This window comes from Symphalangus syndactylus, chromosome 1, assembly GCF_028878055.3.
Source record: "Symphalangus syndactylus isolate Jambi chromosome 1, NHGRI_mSymSyn1-v2.1_pri, whole genome shotgun sequence".
NCBI classification, from domain to species: Eukaryota; Metazoa; Chordata; class Mammalia; order Primates; family Hylobatidae; genus Symphalangus; species Symphalangus syndactylus.
In genome coordinates this window covers 20,465,072-20,477,634 of record NC_072423.2, presented here as the reverse complement: position 1 = coordinate 20,477,634, position 12,563 = coordinate 20,465,072, and the positions used below count along the sequence as shown (strand labels likewise).

The 12,563-nt window shown below is 35.1% G+C and overlaps 1 long non-coding RNA gene across 1 annotated transcript in view; it reads right to left on the bottom strand.

Moving 5' to 3' along the window:
- Positions 1-739: 739 nt before the first annotated feature.
- The window catches only part of LOC129492102 (uncharacterized), a 126,552-nt gene continuing 114,728 nt past the window's right edge, over positions 740-12,563 (bottom strand). The window contains exons 4-5 of the long non-coding RNA XR_008660729.2: positions 936-1,049; positions 740-839 (exon numbers count right to left, since the gene is read on the bottom strand). This is a non-coding gene — a long non-coding RNA (uncharacterized lncRNA). The remainder of the gene's footprint in view (positions 840-935; positions 1,050-12,563) is intronic.

Here is a 12,563-nt window from a genome sequence, read left to right as displayed (position 1 = left end):
GTGATGGGTTAGACTTTTTGTAGGTTATAAATGTTCTGAATGGTGTGGGGTGTGGATATTGTATGCTCTATTATAAATCCTTTTTGAACTCTGAATTCCAGCAAATACTACTCCTCGAGGCAAAGGATTAAACTGAGGGCAGCTCATCTCAGCTGCAATGTATTATCTTTCACTTGTTGCCACAGACCTTCTGTGACAGCAGTATTTGGCACACCTATGGACAACTTAGCCATTTTGGCATAAGAATCAACTGGAAGGTAAAGATCATTCACATCTTGACCAGTTGGTAAGTGCCCTCCTCCTCTTAGGTTCCTATAACGGGCAGTGCCCAGTTTCCCACAGAGGTTATCAACTTTATTACTTACTTGATAAGTGAATTTTTCTTTGTCTTTTTTTCTATGCAGGCTATAAGCAGTTTAATTTTTAAATTTCTGATATTCTTCCATCTTTCATTCCAACAAATAATTATTAAGATCTTAATTTCTTATATGTGAGTAAATATGTTCATTTCAATATGCTGGTCTTGATTAGATCATCTGAAACTGCTGAGTATTAATATCTGCAACATTTTAATCAGTGGAGATGTATTTTTGTCAAAGTCCAAGCTATTTTATTGCATTTTCACTCAATCTTGAGTACTAGAGGCCCAGCTTCTGTCTACCATTGTGTACTTGTTTGCAAACTCACTAGATATCAGACTACTTAAAAATATTTAGCAAATAATTTAATATCATATATACCTTATTTTTCCTTCTGGTACGTGGTATAGCTAAACACATTTAGAGAGCTTGCCTGATGTCGGATTTCCAAAAAGCAGGAAGCTTGGCAAAGAGCAATGGCTACAATATAAGCAGGGGAAGAAATGAGTGTGTTTCACCTCAGGGTCATAGGTAGCTATACAACTAAAGTTAGGTAAGTAAAGAAATTATCAGTACCAATTCATCTCTTTTAATTGTGGAACTCTGATCTGGATTCAGGCTTGCTCTTATTATATGCTTGCATGATCTTTACAACATGGTAGATACTCTTCAAGTTTCAGTTGTCCAATTCTACACAAGAAGTAGAAGAGGAGGAAAACAATTGTACAAGGTATTTCCAAATTACATGGGCATTCTTGTGAACTGACTCAAAATTGAAACTTACATACATATATAGCTTTTCCTTTAAAAACAAATCTGCAAAAGTAAGAGGTATCTGGTGACTTTATTTAACTCTAGTTTAGATTTAATTTTAGGTAGTGATCTTCATAAATGTTTATTTATAAAAAATATAATTATGTGTAGCACCTCTATTATGGTGTAAGAATGAAAGGATGAACTGAGGAAGTAGACACTAGGATAGCTGAATGAGAAAGAGAAGCTAATTACCCACTGCTGTACCTCATGGCATGCCATGAGCCCTGAGTGCCCCTTGAATAGAAAGAATCTCTTTTTGTTATAGGGGAAAAATGACTCATGGTAGGATATAGCCTCTCTATTCTTACTATACAAAGGAGACAATGCAATTTGGAATGAAGGGGAAGGGTGCTATCACCATAGAAGCACACGCAATTGTATACTCCTGAGAATAATGACATTCTTCATCCATTCCTTCCCTTTCTTTGTTATTGACTAGAATAGTGTCATCTTTGGCTTTTTGTGTGTTCTCATATTATGTTGTGTACAATAATAGAAAGAGACATTTAATTACTCCATTTCTAATCTTGATAGAAAAATATTTTATACAGTGATTTCTCCTTTCTTCTACCAGGTAACATGTATCAGAAAACAGGCAAAAGAAGGAAATCACTGATTTACAAACAGATTTGTTCCAAGTGTCTATATGGTAATTGTTTAAAATGCAACAAATGTTGTCAGAGGAACTTTCTGGAAAATAGTGATAAGGTCTAACTTGCATCATGAAAAACATGATAGAAGGAAACGAAAGAAATAGGAAAATGAGTAGACACTACGATCACCCACTGAAAGGGAAAGAGGACCTAATAAGAGAAAGAAAGCTTTGTAACTCAACGTTCCTCAACTATGTATTGGTAGCATTTCTCATTCAGAGAAAAAAGGGAAGAAAAGGATTCGATGGGAAGAAAGAAAATTAATTATGAGCCTTCTTTGTGCCAGACAGTTTAGTCAAAGTATAATGTCAACAGTGTGCTATGAGGAATATTGGTAACTTGTCCAGGGTTACTTTAAACATGTGAATAGATAAGCTGTCATATACCCAGCTCTGTCTGCTTCTAAAATTTTCACCTACTGGAATTTTTTTTTTTTAGAATGGCCCAAAATTGGATGCAGCCATATTTCCCTTACAGAATCTTAGCACCAGTTCATGGAAGAAAAGATATGAAAAGTAGACAAGCATCTCCACCTAAGCTCAGAAACACACTTTTTATAAAAAACTCCAGAAGAGACCTTCTTAAAACCAAAACATTATTATTAGAACTCAGTCCCGTGCCTGGGGATCTGGAGAGTAGAATATTGGCAAGAGGGCAGGCAAGAAGCAGAGAGAAGCCCTGTTTTTCCCTAAGGGTAGACCCCAGGTGCCTGGTTAGTTTTGTATACAAAATTGAAGTTTTATAGCTATGTTTTGTGTGTGTGTGTGTGTGTGTGTGCACGTGCCATTAAAATCTTTAAAAAATAAATTATTTAGTTTAGTTTACTTATAATTTACTTAGTTAAAATGTCACTGCATTAATCAGAGTAAAGAAACTTTTTTCCTTTGGATAACTTTTTATCAACAGATAACAACTATTTAAAATTCAACATGGAGGAGGAATCTGGGTTCTGTCTGTCTTCCTAATTCAGAATTGCATTTCCACCAAAAAAGTGACAATTCTTTTTTAAAAGATCTATTTGATATTTACTCAACTTATCCAGGTATGGTTTGGCATTATACAAAGCATCTTAATGACCAGTAGAGTAAAAAGTTCTCTAAAAATTAAAACGTGATACCCTTGTTTCCAAATATTTTAATTGTCATAAATTTGTTTAAAAATAAGCATTAAATGCATGTTTGACATGCTAAACTTTCTTTAATTTCAATACCACAAAATACATATAACATACAGATGTGGAAAAGTCCAGTTAGTATATAACACTCTGCATACCATTAACAGCTTTTTATGTGAAATGCACATGTACATACTGACTTAGAAATCCCTGCTTTTTAACCCAATGTAGCTCTGAAATGTTAATGTATTGCAACAAATAAAAAACCACAGTATATAATTGAAGTTTTGGTTGAAAATGTCAGATGTCCAATATTTTGAATGATGTACAAAATAAAGGCATTCTATTGTCACTAACAGCACCTTTCTGCATAATCAACAGGCTTTTAATTACCTCCCCTTCAAACCCTGCCCCAAATATCAAGCCATTATTTACTAAATAATTTTAATTTCAAATGAAAGGATTTTCAGTAAAGCTATAAGCATTTCCATCCCCTATATACAAATTTCATTTTTTTTTTTTTTTGAGACTGAGTTTCATTCTTGTTGCCCAGGCGGTCTCGGCTCACTACAACCTCTGCCTCCTGGGTTCAAGTGACTCTACTGCCTCAGCCTCCCAAGTAACTGGGATTACAGGTGCCCGCGACCACACCTGGCTAATTTTTTTAATATTTTTAGTAAATACGGGGTTTCACCATGTTAGCCAGGCTGGTCTCAAACTCCTGGCCTCAACTGATCCGCCTGTTTCGGCCTTCCAAATTTCTTAAAACCATTCACAATGAAGGCTAGATGGATGTTCTCATAACGGTGCTGTAGTGACCCCACAACTGGCCCTCAAGGTGATGCCTTCTCCGACACTGTCAATTGGGCCAATCCTTAAAATATATTTTAAACAGGACAAAAAGCTGAGTGGATTCCTGGCCCCCATCTCTGTCACTACTTCTTCCAGCTGTGTAGTTGTGATTGATTATGTATCTAGCGAACACAAATTTGGCTACTACCTCTTTGCATTTTTTTCATGAATGTTCATTAAAAGGCAGAGGTAGTTGCTTAAGTCACCAGGCAGGTAACATCCCCTTCCAAGCACAGTTGCACAGCCAGCGTGTGTGGTTGATCAGTGACACCTAGGATGCTATTCTTATCCTTTGGCTCATGGGAGAATGAAAGGAATATATAACTCACTTTCGTGAATTGGCAGATACTAAAATAAAAAATAAAATAAAAAAATAAAGTCAGTGTCTTCCCTGTGGAAGAAGATAGACAGCTCACCACTCCTGTAACGTGCTGAGTAGTTTTTGCTGTATTTGCTGTGGCACAAGTTCTGGGAAATAAAGATAACTATTTATTTTAAAGAACATAATAGAGTTGTGTATGTATTTTTACAGTTATTTTTTAAAAGATATAAATGTATTTTAGAGAAAACTCAACAGCAAACCACTGTAAGAAGGAAGACTTGCGCTTCCTTTTTCATACCATAAGCATGTTACCTGTGTGTGTATTTGTTTGCATGCATACAAATTATTGTTTAAAATAAAAATTCTCAGCTACCTTATTGTGAGCAAAATTCTTCATTATATTTTATTAGTGGAGAATCTAAATATCTCACTGATCCAAATGCAACAATATTTTATACGCCACGATTTTGAGATGGTTCTAATAAATTATAGAGGATTTGATTAGATGTTTATTGCATATACTACAATTCAAACTATTATATTAACATGATATATGCATGTAACTGCTCGTATTACTGGTCTTTCTTATTGTGGACATATATATATATATGTTTTGCCTTAATTGCATATTTTCATAATTTTTGTAAATTTTCAATTAAAAATTGTATAATTAATTTTATTCCAACTGGTTATTTACAAAGAATGATTTTGTTGTTTTAAAAAAGGGAAAATGATAAAGGGTCCAAACAAGAACAGGTGGAGAAAGAAATGATTAACGTTTGAGTGAGAACATTTTTCAGAAGTCTTGTAATTTTTTAGCATAAATTAACTCGCCTTTACAATATATATTCAAGCAAGTATGAAAATAAAGAATATACATTATTTAAATAACTTTAATTATTTAATTGCCCATTTGCATTTTAATATGAATATTGATTTCACCACCTGAGACTTTCCAGAAGGCCAGGATTTAAATATTAAAGCAATTAAGGGCTGAGAAAATTGTGAAATTTTTCTCTGATCTACTCAATAATTGTGTTTGCTGCCATCCACTGAACTCACCTTTGTCAGGCTAGAATGAAGTCACTTTGCATCACAACAGTAAGTGCCCTAGATTTAAAAATGTGGTCCTGTCTTAGTTTGTTTAGTTTGTTTTGTGCTGTGATAACAGAATACCTGAGACTAGGTAATTTATATTGAAAAGAGATTTATTTCTCATACTTCTGGAGACTAAGAAATCCAGTCAGGGGGCTCATATTGAGCCAGGGTCTTCTTGCTGTGTCATCTATGGCACAAGGCAGAAGGACAACAGAGCATGCCAGAGACAGAGAGGCCAAACTCATCTTCTTATCAGGAACCTATTCCCATAACGGCATTCGTTCATTCACGAGGCAGAACTACCATGCCCTAGTCATCTGTTAGAGATCCCACCTCCCACACTGTTGCATTGGGGACTGTGTTTCCAACACATGAACTTTGGGGGACACATCCAAACCATAGCAGATCCCAAATTTGAATACAGCATAATAATAAACAGTTTCTGTGATAGTTCTCACACTGAGGGAAACAAAAACAAACAAACAAAAACAATTAGGACTGATTCACTGCTGTTTTTCCCTTTCTTATAGTGGAGAGAAATTCAGAAGCTAAAGAAGTTGTTAGTAAATTAATTCTTAAAATGCTTAAAATGGTCTTTAATACACTTACATTGTAACCTTTGATTTGTCTAACACTATGCTCATTATCTACATTAATTTTTTTTTTTTTTTTTTTTTTTTTTTTAGTGTCTCACTTTGTCCCCCAGGCTGGAGTGTGATAGTACAATCACAGCTCACTGCAGACCTCCTGGGCTCAGAGGATCCTCTCGCCTCAACCTCCTAAGTATCTGGAAACACAGATGCATGTATATGGAAGCACAGAAAAAAAAAAATTGTATTTTTCTGTTGATAAGAGATTTTGTCATGCTGCCCAGGCTGGTCTTGACCTCCTGGGCTCAAGGGATCCTCCCACCTCAGCTTCTCAAAAGTGCTGGGATTTCAAGCTTGAGCCACCATGCTCTGCTGTCTATATTAATTCTCCTGCCAAATGTATATTTATTTAAAATAATTGCATATGTATATATGGTGTGTGAGTGAGTGATTATGTTTGTGTGTTGTGTATAAACTGGGACTAGGTTACAATCTTGAAGTGCTCCAATAAAATAGTTTTGGCTGATGTTTTCTATTTTTGTCAATTCAATCTGCAGTTTTCCATCTCTTATAATAAATGACTGCCTCTTAGTATAAATTTCATAACAGAATCCTGAAGGAATCTTAAATTCAGAAAAAGCTTTAAAAAGTATTATAGAATTTGTACAGTTGGACCTTTAATAAATTTGTCAAAGAATTGTTTGCTTTCTCCTTGAATATAAAGCAATTATATAGATGACACATTTTGGGGACTCATTTTAACTCACTGTGAAAGCCACTGCTTTGGTGTGAATGTTTGTCCCCCAAATTTGTATACTGAAACCTAATTCCCAATACAATGGTTCTAAGAGGTAGACCTTTGGAAGGTGAGTAAATCTTGAGGGAGGTGTCCTCCTCAATGGGATTAGTGTTTTTGTAAAAGAGGACCCAGAAAATTGCCTTGCTCCTTCCACCATGTGAGGACACAGCTAGAGGCACCTATTATGAACGAGACACTGAATCTCCTGACACCTTGGTCTGGGACTTCTTGCTTCCAAAAACTAGTTTGAAACCAAAAACTAGGACAAAAAAAAGTGATTGTTTTAGAGTTAAATATGTCAGCACATATTTCCCCCACTAATTTTCCCAGGTGTTAGCATCAATGTGATTAATTACACTAAACTTTTATAACATGGCTATCACATTCCACAAAGTGTACTCAGTAGTAAGCACTCAAAGGTGAGTAAGTCATAACACTCTTCCTAAAGAAGCCTAAAGTATAATAGAGACACATATTAAAAATAAATAAATAAATAAATAAATAAAGTCATTTTAAGGCAGGATTTCTCAACCTCAGCACTATTGAAATTTGGGACCAAATAATGCTTTGTTGTAGGGTCTGCCTTGTGCACTGTAGGATGTTTAGCTGCATCCCCGGCATCTATCCATTGAATCCTAATATCTACACACATCCCCTCTAAATGATCAGAAGCAAAGATTTCTTCAAACTTTAGCAAATGTCCCTTAGTGGCAAATCACCCCAGGTGAGAACCTTTGCTCTAGTGTAATAAATGCAAAAACAAAAGTGTTAAGAAATAAAAATTTAACTAGATTATGAAAGGATTAATTCTGGTGTGCATGGGGAGTGCAGGAACGGAGGGGTCAGAGTCGTATTCACACGCCACTTTTTCTGAACAGCCTGCTGAACTATAACTAGGATAGCGCACGAGTCAGCCAGGAGGAGGTGAGACCATTACAGGGAAGGAGACAACTTGTGTAAAACATGAAGACCTGAAGGATCACGGGGATTCTTGATTCATCATTCCACACTGAATGGGGGAAGTTCAGAAAAGAAACCAGTTTGTCACGTAGGTGCTAGATCATAGTGGACACTGAAGCCTTTCTAAGAAAATGGCAAACAAAATCCTGTTTGTGATGGGGAAATAGTGACCATTTTCACATTTCTTGCAACACTCTAATAAAATAATGACTTTGGCTGATGTTTTCCATTTTTTGTCAATTCAATCTTTACAGTTTTTCATCGCTTACAATAAATGACTACTTCTTAGTATAAGTTTTATAAGAAGAAACATTAAATTGAAAATGGCCTAAAGATATTTGGACTGAGCCATCTAGCAAACATTTTGTTTCAATGCTTGGGCCCATATCACCATTGGATGCCTTTACATTTTTAACACATTGACACCCAACAGTCAACACCTGTCTCTTTCTAGAAGCCTTCCCTCAGGTTGTGATATCCTGCCTGCTGGCACTCATGGGTGGGGACATTGCCTGGGAACTTACATTTGTTTCTGAGGCGGCACTCAAAAGGGACAGGAGGAGAAATGCTCCAGATCTTCTGCTCCTGCGCAGGGCAACTCCGATGTGGCCTGTGCTAGCCCTGGAGCTTCCCTGCAGGATTGAGCCAAAATTACTCCTTATCATATTTTGCTTGATACTTCACCCTTTCTTAGCCTCCATCCCTTCCTAGTACTTGCTTTCTCTAGACACACGACTAGTGTTTCCAGAAGTCAGTTGTTAATATGTCCACACGAATCCTTGTTTCGAGACCTGCTTTTGGCAAACTCAACCTTTCAGTTTGTTTGTTTCAGTTACCAGTGGAATACTGGAGGTGACTAATCATCATCAGGATATCTGGAGATGAATACAAAAAAATAATCTCGTTGAAGTTTTAGATTATGTGGATCTTAAGGAAATAATCGTCATTTTTAACTGTTCTTATCTCATATCCTGTGTAACACTATTCATTCATGTTTGCTCAAGTCTCTCAACATTTGGATTCAATACCTTTCAAATAAAAGAAATATGAACACAGATTTGTTAATGTATAAGTTGACCCTCATACGAAAACAGGTGGGTAGCAAAATTAGCATCCTGTCCTATTTCCAGTATACTTTTTTTCATTATGACCTCTTTCGCATTTGTCATTTGAGCTGGAGTTTTCTCATTAACGCTGACATTTACTCATTCATTTGCTTGTTCTCTTATTCATTTATTTATTCTTGCATTCATTGCTAATCGATGTTGTTATCTATAAAGTGCCGGGCTCTGTGTTAGTCAATAGGAAACAATCATGCATTAAAGAGTTCCTCTTCTATATACAAAGTGACACTAATGTGTAATATCTTGGAGGCATATGCTCCTATCAGTTAATAAAAGATAAATAATTTGCTATATTCTGTCATGGAATATTAAGATATTTCACATCATAGTCATTTTAAAAAGTAAAAGCATAACTAAAGATAAATTAGGCAATCTTGCCTTACACATACAAAGAAATTCAGGAAAACTAAATGCTAAAAGGAAGAAATTGGTCAGTTAAAATCAGAGTGGTTTTGCATAACCTGGCTGCAGGACAGACACTGAATCTCTCTTATGCTTTAGCCAAAGCATGATGGGAATGTGCAGTTAGGGGCTACCTGAGATTTTTCCTGATAATACTTCAAGAGTCTTAATAAGAACTATGATCCCCACTATGCTGTGTGCTCATCCTAGCTGAATCTTCAGTGCTGCCCAGAACTGTAATTTTTATGATAAACCTCCTATTAAGTGTTCATTTAATTGAATAACTGCAGTTAATTAATCAAAATACTGTTCATAGGCAATCAAGTACATTATCCCCACATTACACATGAAGTAATATTCAAATAGCCTCAGGAGGCTAGCACACAATAAATGCTTAGTAATATCTTCTATCTACAGCACTGTTTTTTCTAAAAGTTATCTTTGCCTGAGCAAAGGACTAAGGAAATAATAGATGTGCTTTTCCCTATTTAAGATCTTGTGTGAGGGTGGTGGGTGGGTATTTACATCCTCTGTGTATGAAAATGACCTAGGAACTAGGAGTCAAAAGTATAGGTTTAGGGGACTCAGATATTCCTGGCCATATCTTTCCTTTGTATAGTTTTAAAAATGTATTTAACTTCTAATATATTTCATTTTATTATATGAGTTAGGAGAAACAGTGCTGTAGCTCAGAATAGAGCTTCATAGTGTTTAAGGTGTTTCCATTATGGCATGAGCATATTAGAGACAGTTCTCTACCTTGCAAGGATGCATCAAGGTCAAAAAGTACTTAGAACACAAAAGGTTTCTTTGTGTGTGTGTGTGTGTGTGTGTGTGTGTGTGTGTGTATTTAAAGTAATCATAATACTAATATGCATGACTTGTCAGATTCATGGGGAATTCCTCCAATGACATAAAATTGATTTCTAATTAATGAAAACCAGAAAGAAAATATAATTGATTAATAAAAACTGCGTAGGACAGTGATGGAAAAAAGCATTTTTAGTAGCTCTTATCAAATATCTCGGTGTCTATGGACTTTGCTTTCTACAAGTTGTTGCTATAGTCTAGCTGCAGATAACTACCAAACATTGATTTCCAAACTTCTGTTTCAGCTGAATAAATATCAATAAATTGCTAAAGGTAAAAAAAAAAAATATTTGTTCCTGATGTTGTAACATCCTACATTTCTTGCTATCTTAAAGTACTCTAACCAGAAAGGAATGTCACCGGAGATAAACACTGTGAACAGATATATTTGGTGGTTGTTTTGTAAATGAATTTCTTTCTTAATTCTTTCTTTTGAAATGGTTTGGCCTCATATTTATATTTTGAAACTTCATGGGTTTTTAATTTTATAGCTATGTAGTAGGATAATACAGAGTGGAGGATGGCATTTATGAATTTTACTTTTTTATTGTATGGTAGCAATCTTTCCAAACATTCTCAAACAAAAGTAATCCATGATTCAAAGACTAGCTCAGAAACATAATATAGGTTGATAGAATTAGAGCATGCACTCAAATAATACAAGTTTGCATAAAGAGGATAGACCTTCTAGGAAGGAAGAAAACAACTCTCTTTCAATAAACAATACATATAATTCTTGTTTTGACAGCTGGCTTAAAAATCCCTCACAGTAGAAGAAGAAATTTCTCCATTAACACTGACACAGTTTTCATTGATTAGTTGTAGGTGAGATTAAATAATTTTTCTCTTGGAACATCACATACTAAAAAATTATTCACCAAAAAGACATATAGCAATGACAATATTCACTATATTATATAATATTTTCCTATATTACTATTTTTATTCTAATTTTGTATTCAAATTTGTGTTTTAAAAAAAGATTCCACCATTCTTAAAATATAAATTATGAAAACTTTCTACATTCATGATATTTTATATCCTTAACAAAGTAATCTACCTGCTAGTTGCAAAGGGATGGAATATATACTATATACAATATAATATATAGACCCATAACAGAGTAAGTGGCTCAGAAGACCCACATTAATTTTATTGTAGATAAACTTCAGAGCTAGTTTACAAAAGTGGACACTGGGAGACAATAAAATATATCAGTGTTCAACTCAATGGTATCTCAGTCTATATAATGTCTCAGTCTCTACCACTTCTCTAAGTGTTGATGTATTATCAAGATATCATTAAGACAAATACTAATTTACTTTATAAAATATCAATATCCTATTAATTTCAATTAACTCAAAATGACAAAAAAAGTAATGGCTTCAGAAATTTAGCAAGACAGATGGCCGGGCGCGGTGGCTCACGCTTGTAATCCCAGCACTTTGGGAGGCCGAGGCGGGCGGATCACGAGGTCAGGAGATCGAGACCACAGTGAAACCCCGTCTCTACTAAAAATACAAAAAAAAAAAAAAATTAGCCGGGCGTGGTGGCGGGCGCCTGTAGTCCCAGCTACAGGAGAGGCTGAGGCAGGAGAATGGCGTGAACCCGGGAGGCGGAGCTTGCAGTGAGCCGAGACTGCGCCACTGCACTCCAGCCCAGGCGACAGAGCGAGACTCCGTCTCAAAAAAAAAAAAAAAAAAGAAATTTAGCAAGACAGTTAAATTAGTCTATTTATCAAATAAGAAAGTTCTCGAACATCTTTCATATAAAATTCCACAGGCTGCCTCTGAAGGGTTTATCATACCTTGATATATGTTCAAAGTTTCAAATATTCCTTCATAGCCTTCTATTGGAACAGATTTCCCCACTTCCTTGGCCTGAAATTTACATTACAACAATAATTCTTCTTGCTAGCCTCTAAAAACACCACCATTTTCTCCAAAAGACAAAAATTAAAATAAAAATATTCAACATATTAGGTAGAAATGGCTATTTTAAAAACTTTCTCATTAGTTTTCAACACTGCTCTTTCAGCAGTGGACAGGTATTCCAGAGAGAGAATCAACAAAAAAAATCAGACTTAATCCTGCAGTCTAGACCAAACGAATCTAATAAATATTTATAAGACATTTCACCCAATGACTGCAAAATACACATTCTTTTCCTCAGCACATGGATCATTCTCAACAGTAGACCATATGTTAGGTCAAAAAACAAGGCTTAAAACATTCAAAATATTGAAATAATATCAAGCATCTTCTCTGACCACAATAGATAAAACTAGACATCAATAAAAATATGAATCTTGGAAATTATATGAACACATGGAAATTAAATAATATGCTCCTGAATGTCCAGTTGGTCAATAAAAAAATTGAAAAGGAAATTGAAAAATTTCTTGAAACAAACTATAATAGAAATAAAACACACCAAACTTGAGGGATATAGCAAAAGCAGTACTGAGAGGGAAGTTCATAGCTATAACTACCAACCTTAAAAAAGAGGAAAAACTTCAAATAGACATTCTAACAATGCATCTTAAAGAACTAGGAAAGAAAGAACGAAACCCCAAATTAGTAGAAGAAAAGAAATAATAAAGAT